Raw genomic sequence first — 22,839 nt, 5'->3', positions numbered from 1 at the left:
ATTCAGAGAGAGGATGCAGGAACTGACAGGCCTAGTACATGAGAACATGGTGCAGGCACAGGCAAGTCAGAAGAGGTGGTATGATAGAAATTCCCGAGAGAGAGTGTATGTGGTGGGTCCGAAGGTATGGGTACTGGCCCCTATGACCCAAAGCAAACTCCAAGCGGTATGGGAAGGCCCATATCCCATTCATCAACGCCTCAACGATGTGGACTATGTAGTCAAGATCGATCATGCTCGCAAGAAACACAAAGTTTTTCACGTGAATATGATCAAGGCGCATTATGACCGGGTTATGTACGCTCTGCCACTCTGCAGTTTGCCAGAGGATGGAGAAAGTGAAACACTGCTGGATTTAGTGTCTTCAGCAAAGGAGATAGGATCCATTGAGGATGCCGTAGTTAATTCACAGCTGTCTGAGGGTCAGAAGTCCCAGCTGCAGGAGGTACTTAACCCCTTCCTTGACACTTTTACAGGGAGACCTGGGAGAACTCAGCTAGCAACTCACCATGTAAGACATGGGGAACCTGTTAGGCAAGCAGCTTATAGAGTCTCCCTAGAAGTGAGGGCTGACATGAAGAAAGAAATAGAGGAAATGTTAGGGCTGGCCGTGATCCAGGAGTCTCAAAGTGCCTGTGCATCACCTTTAGTGCTTGTCGCCAAAAAGGACAACACAACACGATTTTGCGTGGACTATAGGAAGTTGAATACCATCCCTGTGTTTGATGCGTATCCAATGCCCCGCATAGATGAGCTTTTGGATCAGCTAGCCAGTGCCCGATACCTAACAATCATGGATTTAAGTCGAGGGTATTGGCAAATCCCTATGTCCGTGGAATCGCAGGAGAGGTCCGCCTTCATCACCCCCTTTGGACTCCGAGTCCAAGGTAATGCCCTTTGGTATGAAAAATGCTGCCACATTCCAGCGCTTGGTGAACAAGCAGTTAGAAAAGTTTGAAGGGTTTGCTGTCGCTTACCTGGATGACATTGCTGTGTTCAGTCAGACCTGGGAGGATCACCTGACCCACCTGTCACAGGTGCTCAGGGCGTATCCAGGATGCAGGACTGACCATCAAACCTGGAAAGTGTCAGATAGGCATGACCGAAGTGCAGTACCTCGGGCACAAGGTGAATGGAGGGACACTAAAGCCAGGGCCAGGGAAGGTAGATGCAATTTCCGCCTGGCCCACTCCTAACACAAAAAAACAGGTTATGTCCTTTTTGGGGACCGCAGGATACTATAGAAAAGTTTGTTCCTAACTACAGTTCCCTAGCAAAACCTTTGACAGACCCCACAAAGAAGAAACAGCCTCAAATAGTTAATTGGACTGCCGACTGTGAGAGTTCTTGCAACTCCAGTCTTGCAACGCCCGGAGTTTACTCATAGACACCACTGCAGACTGACACCAGTGCCTATGGACTAGGCGCAGTGCTCAGCCAGGTAAATACAGAAGGGCATGAACAGTAATGTATTTCAGCAGAAAGCTTCTACTGAGGGAGGTGGCCTATGCCACTGTAGAGAAGGAATGTTTGGCCATTGTATGGGCCTTGCAAAAATTACAGGCATACCTCTATGGGCGCAGATTTACCGTAGTGACCGACCACAACCCACTTAGTTTGTTGCACAGGGTGGAAGGTGATAACGGGAAGCTGCTGAGATGGAGTTTAGCCTTGCAACAATATGATTTCACTATCCAGCACAAAAAGGGCAGTGAGCATGGCAACACAGATGGGTTATCGCGCCAGGGGGAAGTTGCGAAGATCGGCTTGGGATATTGATGGCTATATCAATGATCCTATGCCATGTCTTAAGGGGGAGGTGTGGTGTTCTAGGTAATATCATCAAAAGTAGGTTATTAGGAGGTCAGTTCATAACTCCTTCTGACACAGAAGATACATCTGATTTACTTAGGAAATGCATATCTTTGGCCATTAAAGGACATCCACTGTCTGACAAATGTTTAATTGGCCCTTTCCTCACCAAGGTGCGAGATGTGTTGATTAAGAATTTGTCACTAGGGCCTGTATTTAGCATCAGATAACCTTCTCACCTAGGGCTGGAGGTAATTGCCCACACATCCTGACCAAACATCTAAAGCTATGGAAATGGATGCCTGTGGTGTGTATGCCATGTGGACAATGTAAGCATAGGCCATTGTCACATGTTTCAAAGAAAATATGATACCTCAAGGCAAACCCCATCATAATTTATATTTGTAGTGACCCACACAGCTAGTTATGATCAGGGGAAATGGCCCTCATATAGATGTCAAATTCACGTCACTACACCCAGAGGAACTATCTGAAATAGGCCCATGCTTTTAGCCAACAGCCAATTACAGTGGTATTTGATATGCCCTGGTTGGTAAATGTCTGCACAGGTGAATGCAGGTAATATTATATTTCTAGGGGATTCCTGCAAGAACACATGACCACTTTTATGTTTCTCTATAGAAATACAACTGTGTAATGGGAGGAGTACGCTTCATTATCATATGAACAGCCTCCTCTCCGTGACATCACCAGCTAGTGGATTGGGGGGAAAAAGCTGGGTTTAAAATGTCAGGAGAAGTGAGGGTCGGTGTCAGTCGTTGGGGATCCATATCTCGGTTGGAGTGACTGCCCATATTTTCAGCTGTCCCCAAAGCCAGGATATCACTGCTGTACATCAGTAAGGTTTTGTTATGTTTCTTTTATCCCTTTTATTTTCATAAACTGTTTGAATGCATTGTAACTGTATGTATATTTTTCATCTTTTAATCTGACAACTATTTTTTGTATTGCACTGCACTATTGTGTATTAAATTTGAAATATTTACAACTCTGTTCCTTGTAGTCTTACAGAACTTAATCTTCCGAAGATGAGGAACGTTACCTGTATTTTATGTTCCATTTAGATAACCTATGTTATTGTAACTGGTGTAAGGGAATATAGAGACGTATGCCATTATTGCCTTGATAAGTATAGGTGGTGGTAGCATACTGTGGTATAAATTATTGGGGTGTTGGAAACTTATGTGAGTAATTTAGCATAATCCTGTCATCTAGAGTGGGTGGGCATGGGTTTATGTGGTAAATCAATAAGCTCAGTAGTGTATTCCCCCCCCCCCCCGTGATGTGTCCTGAGATCGGCGATCGTCACAGTCAATATAAATAGACGACTCACCAGTAACCGAGTCCGATGAAGAATGGAGTTTCGGAGACCTAGGAGGGTCGTTTGGCAAGAGACTCGTCCGCCACGTTGGATGCCTGGTCGGCTGTGCGTCCAGTCTTGCTTTGGGTTCTTGTTTTGCCCATAATGTGGACAAATCTGTCCATACACTCACCGGAAGAACTCCCTAACTTCAGGAGGAGACTTTCGGGTGTCACAGTGATTGTAAGGTTTGGCCAAGAGATATGTGAGGCGGAGGCAGGAGCGCTCTAGTCGTGCGCCTTCACATGCCGGGGCCGGAACAGGAAGTCTCCATTAACTAATTTTACCTCTCATACTATGCCGCCACCTGCCGCTCACAGTGAATTCAGTCTAATCCGTAAGAATATGCATCAGACTAATTTTAAAGCATTCAAGAGCATAGAACATTTACTTACAGGTGTCAAGGACACCTCCCTACAGCTATATAACAAGGATATCGCCCCGAAAAAGGCGGCCCTATGCGGGAACCTGTCCCTATTTAGACCAGTTTCCCCCACGCATTTCTTCCTCGAATCTCCTAGAATTCTTCAAAGGAGAAATTGACAAACAAGTCTGGGTATTATCACAAAAACAAAGTGAAGTCTGGACAAAAGACAAAGCTTTTTGGAGCTTTTGCATCACATGCAGTGGCAAATGCGTGTCTCTGTTCCTGCACACTTGGATGCCTACTTGCCTCTGGCCTCGGCATCTGGAACAGAACATAATTTTGCCTCTATACAAATCACTAGCTGGACTGCACATGGAATAATGTATACAGCAGGGGTCTCAAACTCGGCCAGGTAAGTGGGCCACATAGAGAAAAAAAATGTGAAGTTGACGGGCCGCATTACTTTTAAATTTGATACAATACAAAATTATTGTTAATCAATTAATTATTTGAACTACTATAACAATACTACATTACTATAACAATACTACATTATTATAATACTACAGTACTATAATACTACATTATTATAATAATACTACATTACTATAACAATACTACATTACTATAATAATACTACATTACTATAACATTACTACAACAATACTACATTACTATAATACTACATTATTATAACAATACTACACTACTATAACACTACATTACTATAATGCTACATTACTATAAGGGTATGTGCACACGTAGTGACCAAAAACGTCTGAAAATACGGAGCTGTTTTCAAGGGAAAACAGACCCTGCTTTTCAGACGTTTTTTGACCAACTCGCATTTTTCGCTGCGTTTTCGCGCCATTTTTTACGTCCGTTTTTGGAGCTGTTTTCATTGGAGTCTATGAGAAAACAGCTCCAAAAACGTCCAAAGAAGTGTCCTGCACTTTTTTTGACGAGGCTGTATTTTTACGCGTCGTCGTTTGACAGCTGTCAAACGACGACGCGTAAATAACAGGTCGTCTGCACAGTACGTCGGCAAACCCATTCAAATGAATGGCCAGATGTTTGCCGACGTATTGTAGCCCTATTTTCAGACGTAAAACGAGGCATAATACGCCTCGTTTACGTCTGAAAATAGGTCGTGTGAACCCAGCCTAACAATACTACATTACTATAATAATACTACATTACTATAAGAATACTACATTACTATAATAATAGTGCTAGGTTTAAACTTAACGGAAATTTGCGAGATTTCTCCACGTGCTTATTTCAACAATCCAGTTTTACTGTTTAAAGGGAAGGTGTCATGAATTATTTTTTTTTATATATAATATTGCTTTTAGTATGACATTTTTTTATTTGTGTTCTACTTATTTTTTTTTCTTACTTTCACTTCTCCATGGGGGCTGACATTTTTTTTTTCATCTCTGTATGTGTCCATTAACAACACATACAGAAATGGAATACCGCACATACATCCCCATAGAGAATGGGAACAGGAGCCATTCCATTCACTGCAGCGTACGCCGTCTGTGTGGGAACAGCGCATGCGCCGCTCCCACACAGACCACAACGAAGCTCGTTAGCAGAGCGAAATCCGGCGCCATTTTCATGTGGACCGGAAGCTGCTGCCGGACAGTCAGATGACGACTTCCGGCCGCGGCTTCCGGCCATATGTTCAAGGAAGCGAAGACGCAAGGAATAGGAGCGGAGGCGGCAGCGGCGGCAGGAGCAGGTAAGTTATGTTTGTGTATGTGATATGTGTATTATGTTCGTGTATGTTCGTGTTATACTGTCTGATTAGCACTGTATCTAATCCTCCTACACTGTGCATTCGCTCAGAAGGTGTGGGAACACAGTGTGGGAGGTTTGAAGATTCAACCCCCTCCTTCTCCTGGCACTAGCCACAATAAGGGAGAGGGGATTGTATGAGGACACTAGAGCGAGTGTGTCTACCCCAAATTTGCAGCATAAAGCAATGAGGTTGCTTTACCACATTGACCATGCTGACATTTTGGGAACTGCTCCCTCTAGTGACCAGCACATGGAAATGTTATAAATTAGAATCAAATTTATATTTCCTGACTTGTGAAAAAATGAAAATAATCAAAACAATGTGTAAACACTTAAATAATAATTGTTTAACTAAAAAAAATAATAATAATTCTAGCGACACATTACCTTTAAGTGTCGCTAAATGCAGTTGGGCGGCTCAGTTGGCAGCGTTTGTCAGACACACAAATGTCAAGATTAGGCAGCCCCTTTTTAGATAGTGCCATAGAGCCCTGTGTAGATACTGCCACAGTGCCCTCTGTAGAAACTGACACAAACTCCTAGATAATGCCAGTGTCCTCTGTAGATACTGCCACAAGTAGATACTGCCACAGTGCCCTCTGTAGATGCTGCCACAGTGCCCTCTGTAGATCCTGCCACAGTGCCCTCTGTAGATGCTGCCACAGTGCCCTCTGTAGATGCTGCCACACACACCCCTTGTAGATAGTGCCAAACACACCCCCAGTAGATAGCTCCATTGGGACTCCCTCTAGGAGTGGAATCCCCAGCCAGAGAGTTGCCAACGCTTTGGCCAGGGATTCCACTGCTGGAGGAGCCCCTGACGTCACTGTCCATACACAGTGACGTCAGGGGATTCTCCTGGACCGGAAAATGATGTCAGGGTCCCAAAGCGGAGCACTAGTATAGGCTCTGCTCCAGAACTCTGGGGAACCTACTGACATCAGTGTCCATATATGGACATTGGTGTCAGTGGCTTGCCCAGAACTGGAGTCCCAGAGAAGAGCCGCTTCTAGCACTCTGCCTGGGATTCCAGCTCTGCTCCTGACATCACTGTTCATATATGGACAGAGATGTCAAGGACAGCCCCACAGTTGGAGTCCCGGGCAGAGCACTAGAAGCGCTCCTACTGGGACACTAGCTGTGCTCCTGACATCACTCTCCAGCTCTGGGGAAGCCCTAGGCATCGCTGTCCATATGTGGACAGCGATGTCAAGGGATTCCACAGAGTCCCGGAGCAGAGCCTATACTATCGCTCTCTCCGGGACTCCGGCTCTGTGGAAGCCCCAGACATCGCATGTCCATATATGGACAGTGATGTCAGGAGATTCCACAGAGTCCCAGAGCAGAGCCTATACAAGCGCTCTGCCCGGGACTCCTCTCTGGGGAAGACCCTGACGACACTGTCCATATATGGACATCTATGTCAGGAGATTCCACAGAGTCCCGGAGTTGAGCCTATACTAGCGCTCTGCCCGGGACTCCACTCTGTGGAAGACCCTGACATCGCTTGTCCATATGTGGACAGCGATGTCAGGGAATTCCACAGAGTCCCGGAGCAGAGCCTATACTAGCGGCTTTGTGTCCTGCTGGTCGCAGGTGACAGCCTCAGGGGTCGCATGCGGCCCGCGGGCCACGTGCTTGAGACCCCTGGTATACAGTATAGGGTTGTCACGATATGAGAATTTGGACTTCGATACTGATACTTCGTGTAGTATTGCGATACTCGATACCAAAATGATACTTTGCCAACAATAATAAAATAAAAAAAAGTTATTCCATTTTCTGATGTGAGGCACGTGCTGTGATGAATTTTGAACCTCGATGTGCCTCACATTAATAGTAATTAGCCCCATTAAGTTCCTCACTCATAATGGACAACACTGGGTTAATGTGTGAGGTACATAATGGGGTTAATTACTATTAATGTGAGGTACATGGAGGTACTAAATTCATAACATCTCATGCCTCACATTCATAAGTGAAAGAAAGCAGTTTTTATTTCATTTTATAACAGCGTAAACATGATAAATGACGCTATAAATTTGTTATTACGGTCGCGACAATACCGAATATGTGTATATTTTATATATTGAGACAGTTATTTTAATGTTTATTGTAAAAAAGTAGTTTTTTTTCATTTAACATTACTTCCTTTTTTTACTTTTTATTTTTAAACTTTAACCCCTTCCCGACATTTGCCGTATGGGTACGTAACGGAAAGCTAGTGCTTCCCGCATTTTGTGGTATCCATACGCCAAATGCTTGGCACCAGCTCAGAAGCTAAGGCGGTGCCATCATCACCGGATGTCAGCGGTATCTTACAGCTGACATCCGGCAGTAATGGCAGGGGGCCGAAATTAGCTTCGAACCCCGCCATTAACCCCTTAAATGCAGCGCTCAAACGCGATAGCTGCATTTAAGGTGTTTGCAGCTCATCGGAACCCCAGCAATGAAATTGCCGGGTTCCGGTGGCTGCAATGGCAACCGGAGGCCTAATACTGGCCTCCCGGTCTGCCTAGCATGGAAGCCGTCCAGGACACGCCGGACGGCAGAGCCTAAACGGCTTTGGTAGCCGCCGGCAAGATGGCGCCGGCTCAGGAGCTGAGCCGGCGTCATCAGTGGTGGATTTCAGCTGTATGTTACAGTTGACATCCACCTGTAACGACAGGAACCGGAGCTAGCTCCGATCCCTGCCATTAACCCCTTTGATGCAGTGACATGCAATAAGAGCTGCCGACTGCTGCTTTGGCAATAGGAGACACAATGGCCTCCTGCTCTGCCACTACGGAAGCCAAGTAGGCCCGGCCGGGAGGCGAAGCCTAATCGGCTTGCGGTCAGTGAATAACTGACAGATATAATACATTGCACTACGTAGCTGTGAGGACCTCACCTCTGAACCCTACATTGTGCCCAAACAGCAGTTTACTTCCACATTTATGGCATCGCCATACCTGGGAGAACCCTTTCAACAATTTTTAGGGTGTGTCTCTCCAGTGGCACAAGCTGGGCATGACATATTTGCCACTGAAATGGCATATCTAGGGAAAATTTTTAATTTGCACCTTCCACAGCGCATTCATTAATGGAAAAGACCTGTGGGGTGAAAATGCTCCCTACCCCCCTTAATAAATGACTTGAGGGGTGTAGTTTCCAAAATGGGGTCACTTCTGAGTGCTTTCTTTTTATTTCACATCTGAGCCCTGCAATTGTGAACCAATACTTTGTAAATCGCCAAATTAGGCCTCAATTTTACATGGTACTCTTTCACTCCTGAGCCCTGTGAAATGTCCAGGCAAAAGATTAGGGTCACATGTAGGGTGTTTCTAAAACCGGGAAACACAACATAATAATTAGAGAGTTGTTTAGTTATGGTGGCACAAGCTGGGCACCACATATTGGCATATCTATGGAAAAAAATCAAATTTTCACTCTGCAACATCGAATGCACACTAATTTCTGAAAACACCTGTGGGGTTAACATGCTCACTACACCCCTAGGTGAATGTATGGAGGGGTGTAGTTTCCAAAATGGGGTCAATTCTGCGGGGTTTCCACTGTTTTGGTCCCACAGGCGCCCAGAAACCAATCCAGCAAAATCTGTACGCCAAAAGCCAAATGATGCTCCTTCCCTTCTGAGCCCTGCCGTGTGCCCAAACAGCAGTTTATGACCACATATGGGGTATTGCCGTAATCTGGAGAAATTGCTTTACTAATGTTGGGGTTCTTTTTGTCCTTTATTTGTTGAGAAAATGAAAAGCTAAAGCTGCGTCTTAGCCCTTATACACACACGACAGGGTTTCCCGGCTGTGTGACGGCTGTTCAAAAAACGGCTGCAGTAGGAACAATAGACCCCTAATGGGGCCATTCACACGACCGATTTTTTTGGCGGCCCGGGAAAGCCGGCCGTCAAAAAATGGGACATGCCCTATTTTCAGCCGTTCTCCCGCCCGCCCGGCTCCCATAGAAGTCTATGGGGCCGGGTAATACACGGCCATCACTTGAATGTGCTCCAAGTGACGCCCGTGTCTTCCGTCGCTCGCGCTCTCTCTTTCTCCGCACAGTGCGAAGTGCATGTGAGGAAGAGGGGGGTATGTTTTTTGCTCCCTGTGGAGCTTCGGCAACGCTGTGGCCAGGGATTGGGGATTCCGCTTCAGAAGTCCCTGGCTTCACTATCTTAATATATGGACACAGTGAAGTCAGGGACTTCTCCTGGAGCGGAATACTCGGCCACATCGCCGGGAATTCCGCTTCAGAAGTCGCTGACGTCACTGTGTCCATATATGGTCAAAAAACCTGTGGGGTCAAAATGCTCACTATTCCCCTAGATAATTTCCTCAATGGGTATAGTTTCCAAAATGGGGTTTCTACTGGGGGGGGGCGGGTTCCCACTGTTTTGTCCCCTCAGGGGCTTTACAAATGTGACATGGCCTCCGCAAACCATTCCTGCTAAATTTGAGCTCCAAAAGCCAAATGGCGCTCTTTCCCTTCTGAGCCCTGCCGTGTGTCCAAACATCCGTTTATGACCAGACATGAGGTATTGTTTTACTCGGGAGAAATTGGTTCACAAATTTTGCGGTGCTTTTTCTCCTTTAGTCCTTGTGGAAATGAGAAGAAAAAAAAAACGATAAACCTACATTTTCTTTGGAAAAAATGTAGATTTTAATTTTCACGCCCTAGTTCCAATAATTTCTGTAAAAAAAAACCTGTGTGGTCAGAATGCTCACTATACCCCTAGATAATTTCCTTGAGGTGTGTAGATTTCCAAATGGGGTCCCTTTTGGGGGATTTCCACTGTTTTGGCACCGCAAGAGCCCTTTAAACCTGACATGCTGCCTAAAATATATTCTAATAAAAATAAGGCCCCAAAATCCACTAGGTGCTCCTTTGCTTCTGAGGCCGGTGCTTCAGTCTATAAGCATGCTAGGGCCACATGTGGGATATTTCCTAAAACTGCAGAACCTGGGCAATAAATATTGAGTTGCATTTCTCTGGTAAAACTTTCTGTGTTACAAAAAAAATGGATTAATAGTCAATTCCTGCACAAAAATATGAAATTTGTAAATTTCACCTCTACTTTGCTTTAATTCCTGTGAAACGTCTAAAGGCTTAAAGGGAAGGTGTCGCGAAAAAAAATATTTTTGATATAATATTGCTTTTAGTATGTCATTAAAATACATTTTATTTATTTGTGTTTTTGTGTTGTACTTTTTATTTTTTTCTTTCTTTTACTTCTGTATGGGGGCTGCCATTTTTTTTTCATCTCTGTATGTGTCGATTAACGACACATACAGAGATGGATTATGGCAGCTACAATGCATAGGAGTCAATGAACGGCTCCCGTCCATTGCTTCTGCTCTCTGGCTCTGTACTGCGCAGACGCAGGTCAGAGTCACACAGCAGAGCAGCTGTTTGCAGGGAGATAGCAGGCGCCATCATGAAGACCAGCTGCACTGCAGGTAAGGTGTGGTCTCTGTCTGTCCCTCTCTCTCTCTCACAGACCGCCGCTCTCGTGAACCCCGACGGGCCCCCCCACCCCGATGACCCCCCCACCTGACGGACCCCCCCCACCAGCGATGGACCCCCCACCTGACGGCCCCCCCCCGACCGACGGACCCCCCCAACCGACGGGCCCCCCCACCTCACAGCTCCCCCCGACGAGCCCCCCGGTAGTCGTGCAGGAGACTGTATAAAGGACACATGATGTAACTGTCCTGGCAAAGCTGGGTGATAAACAATATGCCCGCTGTTAGTGTGGTACCCAGCTTTCCCAAACCCCTGAACAATAAATCTCTTGTTGTGCTGAGACTGAGAGGTTCATTAGTCACATCCCCAAACACACTCCAGTAGGAGGGGTTATGGTGGTCACCCAGCTTTCCCAGACCCCTGAACGATAAATCTCTCTAGTTGTGCTGAGACTGAGAGGTTCATTAGTCACATCCCCAAACACACTCCAGTAGTAGGGGTAATGGTGGTCACCCAGCTTTCCCAGAAGCAGATATAACCAGGAAAGGGCTGGATGGGCGGGTTGAGGGTGCACAGGATTTTTGGTGATCCCCCTCTGTCATGTGATTGGACCTAGGTTACCGGTTCATCAGATGGGGTTCGTGTGACTATAAATCTGTCCATAACAAGAGGCAGTGCACTCAGGACAAGACCCTGCCCTCATGCCGTAGTTGTGTGGTTCTGTCTGCAGTGATGGCGGTGGTTGGCTCTGACACCCGCCTCCCTCGTTGGGTCATCTCAGGACAGAATGAGTGGCCGGATTGGAGACACAGCGCCGCACCTGTCCTCAGTTTGTGTCTGGTATTGCAGTTCACCTCCATTGAAGTGAATAGGACAGAGCTGTAATACCACACACGACCTGAGGACAGGTGCGGCGCCATGTTTTCCTGGACGACCCCTTTAAGACTTTTCCTGTGTGTGTGTGTGTGTGTGTGTGTGTGTGTGTGTGTGTGTGTGCGTGTCACAGCGGAGTGTGCACGGGCGTCGCTGATACTTCATAGCCGATTATCAGCTGTTTTGAAGAATCAGCGGCGAGCAACCCCCCCCCCCCCCCACCACACACACACACACACACACACACAAATCCCCCCAAACACGCAAAATCAAGTGTAATCAAGCGTTTTTTTATGTGGTTTTTGGCACGTAAAATGTGCAAAAAAAAACGTGTCAAATACACGGCATGTGAACCAGTCAACTGAAAAGTCATTCACTTCACTTTCATCATTCTAAGGGTATGTTCACACGCAATGTATTCAGCTGAAAAACTCGGAAGCAGAACGTCTACAAGCATCTGCCCATTGGTTTCAATGGGAAATACAGCGTTTTGTTCCGACAGGGCGTTTTTTACGTTGTCGTTTTCCAAAAATGGTACGTAAAAAGCGCCCGTCAAAATGAAGTGCACATCACTTCTTGGGACGTTTTTTGGAGCCGTTTTTCATTGACTTTATAGAAAAACAGCTCCAAAAACGGCCGTAAAAAAACGCGAGTTTGATTAAAAAATGGCTTAAAATCAGGATCTGGTTTCCCTTTGTTTAGTAAGCGTGTGAACATACCCTTACCCTTTTGGTGTGTGCTATAACGTCTGCCAGCTGCAGAATCACACCCAAAGTGGCTGCCGGACACTGCTTAGCAATTTGAAGACATCTTTTCCTGGCTTGTAGGAGGGGGGTGAGATTCCCTCCCACATTTACAGCAGCTGTGAGTCAGGTTGCTTTGCCTTATTCACCTTGCTGTAATTCTGGGAAGTGCTCCCCCTGGTGGCCAACATAGGAAAACATGTCAAATTATTATTTAATTTTTAATACTTTCCACCATATGGAAGAAACAATCTTAAAAAATATAATAGAAATAAGTAATGACACTTAAAAAAAAGGTTTAATTCGCGACACATTCCCTTTAAGAAACGTTCTAAATGCTGTTTTGAATACTTTGAGGGGTGACGTTTTTAAAATGGGGTGACTTTTTGGGGGTTTCTAATATATAAGGCCCTCAAAGCCACTTCACAACTGAACTGGCCCCTGTAAAAATAGCCTTTTGAAATTTTCTTGAAAATGTGAGAAATTTCTGCTAAAGTTCAAAGCCTTGTAACGTCCTAGAAAAATAAAAGGATGTTCAAAACACGATGCCAATCTAAATTTGACATATGGGGGATGTTAATTAGCAACAATTTTGTGTGGTATAACTGCCTGTCTTACAAGCAGATACATTTAAAATTAGAAAAATGCTAATTTTTCGCAAAATTTTGGTGTTTTTCACAATTAAATACTGAACGTATTACGGTAAGCAAATTTTGCTAGTAACATAAAGTCCAATGTGTCACGAGAAAACAATCCCAGAATCGCTTGGCTAGGTAAAAGCATTCCGAAGTTATTACCAGATAAATGAGAACATAGATGAAACATGTCAGATTTGAAAAACGAGGCTCTGTCAGGAAGGTTAAAAGTGGCCAAAGAGGAAAGGGGTTAATGCACTGGCATATATCTATATGCCAGTACATTAGCCTGTGTGCTGATAGTACACAGGCAGTTGTTAGGACATACCTAAGTATGCCCTAACAACAGGAAATATGGTCAGGTAGCCCTGAGGTCCTTCAACGGACCCTGGGCTGTCTGCCCATATATGGTATGTCCCCTCGATCAAGTCACAGTGAGATGAGAGGTTTCTCTGATTTCCGCCGTTAGAGCTGGGCTGCGGCTGTGATATACAGCCATTGCCTCGCTCCTGACAATAAGTGCGCGCGCATGGTCAGCATGAGGTAATGCTGCCGGCGCTGCACTAATGAGCGACAGTGCCAGCACTGAAGACAGAACATGGGGGTGTTTTGCAGTGCGCCCACCATGTTCTGTCTTCAGTGCCGGCACTCAGTGCAGTACTGGTCGAATCGCATCATGCTGACCGAACGCGCACACTTGTCAGGACTCAGGAGCGGGGCAATGGCTGTATTCCACATGTATCACACAGCCGCAGCCCCGCTCTAACAACATTCATGTGTTACTTTACTAAGGGCCTGTTCACATCACCGTTCATTTCCGTCGGGTGAACCCCGCAACGGAAAGTGAAACTGACAGCACAGCTTCCGTTTCAGTCTCCATTGATCTCAATGGTGACGGAAACATCGCTAATGCTTTCCGTTTGTCACCATTACGGCTGGTTTCCGGTTTTCCGACGGAATCAATAGCGTAGTCGACTGCGTTATTGATTCCGTCGGGAAACCGGAAACCAGACGGAAAGGTGACGAACGGAAAGCATTAGCGATGTTTCCGTCACCATTGAGATCAATGGTGACTGAAACGGAAGCTGTGCTGTCACTTTAACTTTCCGGTCGCACAGCTTAGTATCGAAATACATGAATTAACGGTATTGAACCATTTGAGGGTGCACGGTATGGAAACAGTATCGAAATCTCGATGCATCGTGCAGCCCTAATGCAGTATGCCTGTGTATCAGCTTGACATAGCTGAACTAGAGTTGGTGCAGAGGCGAGTGAATAAGGATATTAACCCCTTAATGACCGGGCCTGAAAAGGCCTTAATGACCAGCTACATTTTTCAGTTTTTGCCTCTCTGCCTTTCAGCAGTCATAACTTTTTTATTTTTTCATTCACATGGCTGTATGAGGTCTTGTTTTATGCGGCCATTTTTTTTTTCTGCGCGGTTTGGGGGTAGCAGAAAATCACTGTGTAAGTAATATCATTTATTTTTACGGCATGAATATAGCAAAAAGCGATTTTCTGGGCTTATTTTTTTATCCCGTTCACGTTTCACGCTAAATAACCTATTAAATAAATTCTTCAGGTTAATACGGTCATGTAGATACCTCAGGCTACATTCACACGACAGTGAAAAAAAATGGCCATTAAAAACTGATCAACTGTCAGTTTTTCATGGCCATTTTGCATCAGTGTGTCTCTAAATCTTTATCCATTTCCAGTCCGTCTGTCCGTTTTTAATGGCCATTTGTTATCCGTTTGCCATCCGTTTTTGAGGAGTTAAAAAAAAAGGATGGACTGCATTTGTCAGGTTTTTTTTTGTCCCAACCCCCTGAAAACACCACGGTTCCCATGTAGATAGTGCTGCAATGTCCCTGTAGATAGTGCCACAGTGCCCATTGTAGATAATGCCCACATAGGGCCAGTGCCTACATCGTGCCACAGTGCCCAGATCGTGCCACAGTGCCCACATTGTGCCACAGTGCCCACTATAGATCGTGCCACAGTGCCCACTATAGATAGAGCCACAGTGCCGACATATAAAGTGCCAGTGCCCACATAGTGCCACAGTGCCTATTGTAGATAGTGCCAGTGCCCATAGTGTGACATTGCCCATGTAGATAGCGCCACAGTATCACCTGTAGATAGTGCCAGTGTTCATGTAGATAGTGCCATACCCACCATATAGCAGCCCCACTGTAGATAGCACCCCCCTTGCAGATAGCACCCGCCTTGTAGATAGCACCTCCTCCCCTGTAGGTAGCGCCACTGTAGCTCAGTGTAGGAGCGGAATCCCTCTTGTCAGGGATTCCGCTCATAGACGGAGCCCTGACGACTCTGTCCATATATGGACAGTGACGTCAGGAGAGCGCAATCCCCTGCCAGAGCGGAACGTGGATTCCGCTCATAGACGGAGCCCCTGACGTCTCTGACAATATATGGACATTGACATCAGGAGAGCGGAATCCCCTGCCAGAGCGGGCCAGGCATTCTGCTCCAGGAGAAACCCATTGACGTCAGTGTCCATATATGGATACTGACGCCGGGGTCTTCTCCAGGAGCGGAATCCCCTGCCAGAGCGGGGTCTGGCCGCCAGGGATTCCACTCCTACAGGGAGCTACAGTGTCGCTATCTACGGGTGATGGGGGAGTTGCTATCTTCAGGCAGGTGGGTGCTATCTACAAGACAGGAGTCCCCGGCCAGAGATCTTGTGATGCTCTAGCCGGGGATTCCATTGTTGAAAGCCCGACATCACTGTCCTTATATGGACAGTAATGTCAAGGGCTTTCCCGTGCTCAGTGCTCAAAGTAGCGCTGTGTGCGGGGAGTCCTCGGCCAGGATCAGTTTTTACCGGCCGTTACAAGGATTGTTTTTTACCGAAAAACGGCCAGTAAAAACTGATCCATTGACTTCTATGGGAGCCATCTGGCAGTGAAAACGGACAGAAATAGGACATGCCCTATTTTTTGACGGGCAATATTCATGGGCCGTTAAAAAAAACGGCCATGTGAATACACCCATAGAACTTCATTGTTCTGAAAACGGACGTGTCACAGTCGTGTGAATGTAGCCTAATATGCGTAGGTTTTTTTGTTTTTAATTAATGTATGGACAATAAAATGTACTTTATGCTAAATAATGACTTTTTTTTAGAATTTTTTTTAATTTATTTTATGTTACATGGAACGCTCTGCCACAGGATGGTTCAAGAGGGGCCTTGATGCCTTTCTTCAAAGATATAATAGGTTAGGGGTAGGGATGCACGATGTATCAAAAGTTCAATACCATTTCAATGGCAAACGGTTCAATACCGTCAAATTATGCATTTCGATACTAAGCTGTGTGGTCGCACAACTTAGTATTGAAATAAATGAAGAGAACATGGCACGCACGCAGTGTAAAGTGCCCGTGATGTTCTCTTCTTACAGTGACCCTTTCTCTGCCCCTTTCTCAGATTACCATTGGTGGCAGTAGAGAAAGGAAGGAGGAGCCTTCTTCCCTCCTACTGGGACGCCCCGCTTAGTGCCGACCGTGTCACAGTAGGAGGGAGGAACGCTCTTCCTTTCTTTCTCTACTGCCACCAATGATATTCTGAGAATGTGAGTAAGGGGCAGGGAGGGGACTGTCACGAGCGACACAGGTTTCCGGATGACGTGCATGTGTCGCTCGCGCTGCAGTGTAGTGACAGATCGGCCCCAGGCAGGTATTACAGCATAGCACAAGCTTGAAATAAAGGCAGCCAGCATTGCGGAACAACCCCCATGTTGCCATTATGTAAGGGAAACAATGAAGTAACTTATTATTAATAAGAGGCACATGGTGTTATAAATTTAGTAAATCCTTGTGCCGATTACAACTGTGAGCGAGGTACTTTATGGGATCACTTACTATAATGATTATAGTGGGCCTCATTGGGTTAATGTGTGAGGGAAATTTTGTGGTTAATTCACATGGCTGTCTTTGGTGCGTGAGATACAGACCGTATGTCGTCCGATTTTCCGGGATCCAACATAGTTCAGAAAGCCGGGCTCCCGTACCGAAAACATGATTACACTACAGGACCGTATTCCCGCGGGGAGGCAGTGACTCACAGCAGCATGGATGACTATGATTCTAGGAGCCCGGCTTTCTGAATTATGTTGGATCCAGGAAAAGCGGCCGACATAGGGTCTGTATCTCACGCACCGAACACAGCCATGGGAATTAACCACATCATTTCCCTCACACATTAACCCAATGGTGCCGATTATAATCATTATAGTAAGTGATCCCATCAAGTACCTCTCTCACAGTTGTAATGGGCAACATTGGAATAATGTGAGGTACACGATGGGGTTAATTACCATTAATGTGAAGCACATGGAGGTTCAAAATGTGCCTCACATCAGAAAATGGAAGGACTTTATATTTTTGAGGGTTTTTTTTTATTGTTGGCAAGGTATCATTTTGGTATCAAGTATCTCAATACTACTCTAAATATCGGTATCAAAATCCAAATTCTGGTATCGTGACAACCCTAGTTCGGGGTACTAGAGATGTATCGTTGATCTAGGGAAGGGGTGCGAAACGACTTAGTGAAGGTCCATATACCTGAGTCTGACTTCAGGAGGGGGTCTGAGATAAACATCAACATTAAGGCTATGTTCACACAGGTCAGTTTTGCCATAAACTCCGCAGCAGAAATCAAGAGGCGTATCTGCCCATGTAGATAGTGCCACATAGTGCCCCATGTAGATACTGCCACACAGAGCCCCCTGTAGATACTGCCACACAGAGCCCCATGTAGAAAGTGTCAACAAACACACCTGTCCCAGTTCCAACTCTGTCACCTGCTCCAGTAGAACGACACAGGCGGCGCAATTATATTAACACGCCGCATGCATCAAAGGAAAAGCGTTGAATGGCTGGGCAGGAAACTGATAATTCTCTTGCACCGCCAACGCTACGTGAGACAATCCAATTGTATCTGCCTCCTAAGGACGTGAATACAATTGAATGCAATAGTCCGGACAGCTAGCGTCTGCTGATTCGACCATGGTTTCCTGATTCGACCATGGTCCGCCAGTTGGGTACTCCTGATCTAGGGATTTATTCTGGAAATATGTTACGATGTAAGCAGACTTGACAAATGTTTACCAGGCAATGACATGCCAATTGGCAACTTCCTCATAAGGGTTTATTGCCTTCCTCAGAATCATCACTGTAGTATTAGGGTATGCTCACACAGCTTATTTTCGGCCGTTTTTCGGGCCGTAAACAACCGAAAAACGGCTAGAGAATCGGAAGCAGAATGCCTCCAAACATCTACTCATTGATTTCAATGGGGAAAAACGGCGTTCTGTTCCGACTGGGTTTTTTTTTCTTTCCAAAACGGCCACGTTAAAAATCGCCCACGAAAAAGAAGTGCATGGCACTTCTTGAGCTGTTTTTCATTGACTCTATAGAAAAAGGCGCCACGAAAAACGCGAGTAGCTTAAAAAACTTCTGAAAACAGCTCTATATTCTCAGACGTTTTTGATTTTGCGTGTGAACATACCCTTATAGGCGGAACTTGAAGGACTCGGTCTTTTTTATTTTTTCTACCTTACTATGTTACTATGTAAGCAGGCTAGACAAACCTTTACAAATCTATGAGCCAGCAACAACATATCATAAGGCAGGGCAGAGTTCACACAACACGGCTGAGGACGCAAATACAAAAATAAAGGCCGGCAACCGGGGACGTGTGAGTTTGGCCTTACATGTCACTCATTGCCTCCCCCACAGTAGTCAGCATAGAGGTCCCCTGAGAAGTTATCGCTTTGTCCTCACCATTTCCCCCATTTAGGGTATGTGCACAAGTAGTGGAAAATGCTGCAGACTTTCAGTACAGAATACAGTACCAGCCACATAGACATGAACAAATCTAATCTACATGCTGCAAAATTTGTCTGAACAGAAAGGCTACGTACACCTTTGAGATAGTTTTTGGAATAAAAATGTACATCACTATGTTTGGTCCAACTTTCTAAATACGTTTTCTTAACAATTATTTTGACTTTTTGAGATACAGCTGCTTTGTATCCTGCATACAGAGCAGCTGTATCTTGCACTGAGACCTGATCCGTCAGGTCAGCGGCAGTGACGGGTTCAGTGACAGCGGGTCCTGCATGTTTCTCACATGCAGGATCCACCAGTTATCGATCACATCTAATTTATGAGCCACTCAGTCCGGCAGACCTGACGGATACAGGTTTCTGCACTATATACTGTATACAGTTTACAAAGCAGTTGTAGCTCAAAAAGTAAAAATTATTTTTAATAAAAACTATTTAGAAAGTTCCACCAAACACAGGGATAGACAATTGATATTTAAAGAAAATAAAAAATTCATAGGTGTTTATAGCCTTTAATCTGCAGGGTGGATTTTAACCCCTTAATGACCAGGCCTTTTTGAGCATTAATGACCAAGCACTATTTTTCATTTTTTCACTGTCGCATTTCTAAGTGTCATAACTTTTTTATCGACATAGCCGTCTGAGGGCTTGTTTCTTCTGGGACGAGTTGTATTTTTTAACGGCACCATTTTTGGGTGCACATAATATGTTGATTAGTAACTTTTTTGGGAGGGAATTCTAAAAAAAAAATAGCTATTCCAGCTTTGTTTTTCGCATTTAAAGAGGCTCTGTCACCAGATTTTGCAACCCCTATCTGCTATTGCAGCAGATAGGCGCTGCAATGTAGATTACAGTAACGTTTTTATTTTTAAAAAACGAGTATTTTTGGCCAAGTTATGACCATTTTTGTAGTTATGCAAATGAGGCTTGCAAAAGTCCAAGTGGGTGTGTTTAAAAGTAAAAGTCCAAGTGGGCGTGTATTATGTGCGTACATCGGGGCGTTTTTAATACTTTTACTAGCTGGCCGTTCTGATGAGAAGTATCATCCACTTCTCTTCAGAACGCCCAGCTTCTGCCAGAAAACGCCCCGATGTATGCACACAATACACGCCTACTTTTAAACACACCCACTTGGACTTTTGCAAGCCTCATTTGCATAACTACAAAAATGGTCATAACTTGGCCAAAAATGCTCGTTTTTTAAAAATAAAACCGTTACTGTAATCTACATTGCAGCGCCTATCTGCTGCAATAGCAGATAGGGGTTGCAAAATCTGGTGACAGAGCCTCTTTAAATTTATGCTGTTCACTATGCGGCGCAAATGACATGTCCCCTTTATTCTATGGGTCGGTACGATTGTGGCGATACTAAATATGTATAGTTTTTTTTTAATGTTTTACTACGTTTGAACAGTAAAAAAAAAAATTTAAAAAAATTATTTGTTTTTGCCGCATTTCAAGAGCCGTAATTTTTTTATTTTTCCGTCGATGTGGCCATATGTGGGCTTTTTTCTTTTTGCGGGACAAGGTGTAATTTTCATTTGGGGTACATGGGACTTATCCTGTTTAATCAATCTGTTAACTTCAATGTTCGAGTCATTATGATCGCGGTGATACCATATATGTGTATTTTTAATTTTACACTTTTACTAAATAAACCACTTTTTATTGGGAAAAAAAGGGTTATTTTTATTCTAGTCTTTTTTTTTTTTCGTACACTTTATTTAATTGTTTTTAATAAAAAAAATATTTGTCCCACTAGGGGATTTCACATTGCGATCCTCTGATCGCAGATATAATGCTTTGGTATAGTTAGTTTACCAAAGCATTATTGCCTGTCAGTGTAAAACTGGAATGGCCAAATAGGCAGTTACTGACGGCAGACCTGGGGGCTTTTATTAGGCCACCGACTGTCGTGGAAACCCTTAGGGTATGTTCACACGCCCTATTTACGGACGTAATTCAGGCGTTTTATGCCACGTATTACGGCCGAAAAAACGGCTCCAAAACGTCTGCAAACATCTGCCCATTCAATTCAATGGGTCTTATGGTGTTCTGTGCAGATGGGTTTTTTTTTTTTTTTTTTTAAACGCCCGCCTCAAAGAAGTGCATGTCACTTCTTGGGACGTAATTGGAGCCGTTTTTCATTGACTCCAAGGAAAACCAGCTCCAATTACGTCCGCGAAAAACGCGTGCACTTGTCAAAACTTCTGAAATTCAGGAGCTGTTTTCGCCTGAAAAGAGCTCCATAATTTCAGACGTAATTGGCGTTGCCGTGTGAACATACCCTTAGATGCCGCGGTCGCTATTGACCGCGGCATCGGACTTCTCTCTGATTCCGGCAGTTGCGGCAGGAGTCAGGCTGTATATAACAGCCATGCTCCTGCCGCTGATCTGGTGGGTACAATGGCAGTACCCACGAGATATGAATATATCCGTCACGATGTGGTAACTAGCACAATAATATTAATATATATTAATATCTGTTGCTCATCATTAAGGGGTTAAAGTGTAACTAAACTTTGACAAAAACCTTTGACGTGCCAGAAGTTTTTATCTGTAGACTGATACCCCCGCCGATCAGTAAAACAAAGCGGCAGAAGCGCTCGGGATAGTGATGTGCCACTTTGTTTCTGATCGACTTTCCTCTGAAAGCCGAGCAAGCATTGTACAGACTCAGAGTTTCTGCTTAGCCCGTACACCGCACGCTCAGCTTTCCGAGGAAAGCCGATCAGAAAAGAAGGGGAACAGCACTCATCCTAGCACTTCTGCAGCTTCGTTTTGGCAATCGGTGGGGGTCTCAATGCTCAGACCCCCACCGATCAAAACTTCTGACATGCCACTATAACATGTCAAAAGTTTTTTTTTAAAGTTTAGCTACCCTTTAAAATCCGCAGCACATCATTCGATATCTATTACAAATTTATATTGCGGATTTCGCCCGGCTCAGCATACTATTACTCTCCTTCTGTAGGGCCCAGCTGGTCTGTGCCATACAAGGCTAGTGAATTGATTTCATTGGTCGCTGCATGGGGATTACAGCCAATCATGAGGCTCTAAATACAACCAGGAATAACAGAGCAAGAACAGGACCTGTGGATACCGGTTACCAGAAAGCGAAGCACTACTCAATGGTTAGCAACATTAGCAAGAGCAAATCACATTATAGACGCATGAAAAATAGAAAACGGTCATATCTGGAATACGTGCCGTAGTTTGGGGCTCCACACTGTAATACGATATAGGAGAGGTGGAGCAAATAAACGAAAATGCTAGTAACTTTACAACACATTCCCATATATAAAGTGAAATGCTGCAAGTCTATGGGATACACGATACTATTACACGAGGTCAATATATTGTGCTGTAGCTCTTCATATTTCTATAGCGTAACCACTGACATAGTCTCACACCTTAACTATTAGCAATTAACGTGCTATAACGGCTTATGCTTTGTCACATGGTAAATACATCATTAAACGACAGCGATATTCCTATGGAGCCGCCACACACTACTTTAGCGTAATCTCAGCAGGAGAAGGACATTACGCACATGTCCCCACTCCACCCTCACCTTTACGTTGTATCCGCTCGCTTGTTCCTCCGAGCATGCGCTGTTTACCCCGTCAATGTCGCGTCACAGAGAGCGCATGCGCAGAAGAGCGGCACAAGAAAACTGTAATCAACGTGCTAAAGGGACATAGCGTTCTTTTCTGCTGCACTTGCGTTATGTCGTTCAAAAAAACTTGTGTCGTTTGTTGTTTATTTTGGAAACGTATTTAGGACTGACATTACAAGGAGAGGGTAAAACTGCTCCGCTGTCTGTGTAGGGGTTATGTGAAGCTGTTCGTGCCTGACTGACAAAACTTGTGTCGTGTCTCCTATA

The 22,839-nt window shown here is 44.8% G+C and overlaps 1 protein-coding gene across 3 annotated transcripts in view; it reads right to left on the bottom strand.

The window, feature by feature from the left end:
- Nucleotides 1-22,585, bottom strand: part of OSGEPL1 (O-sialoglycoprotein endopeptidase like 1) — a 118,813-nt gene extending 96,228 nt beyond the window's left edge. The window contains exon 1 of one of the 3 annotated variants that reach the window (XM_075831269.1): nucleotides 22,528-22,585. The gene's annotated coding sequence lies outside the window, so the exon portion shown is untranslated. Of the gene's footprint in view, nucleotides 1-3,166; nucleotides 3,248-22,366; nucleotides 22,473-22,527 lie in introns of those variants that run through there. The other 2 variants (XM_075831271.1, XM_075831272.1) reach the window with 2 other exon arrangements.
- Nucleotides 22,586-22,839: the final 254 nt, after the last annotated feature.

This window comes from Rhinoderma darwinii, chromosome 6 (genome assembly GCF_050947455.1).
Source record: "Rhinoderma darwinii isolate aRhiDar2 chromosome 6, aRhiDar2.hap1, whole genome shotgun sequence".
Classification (NCBI taxonomy): Eukaryota; Metazoa; Chordata; class Amphibia; order Anura; family Rhinodermatidae; genus Rhinoderma; species Rhinoderma darwinii.
The sequence above is the reverse complement of the archived record's forward strand: the minus strand, read 5'-3'. Positions and strand labels throughout refer to the sequence as shown.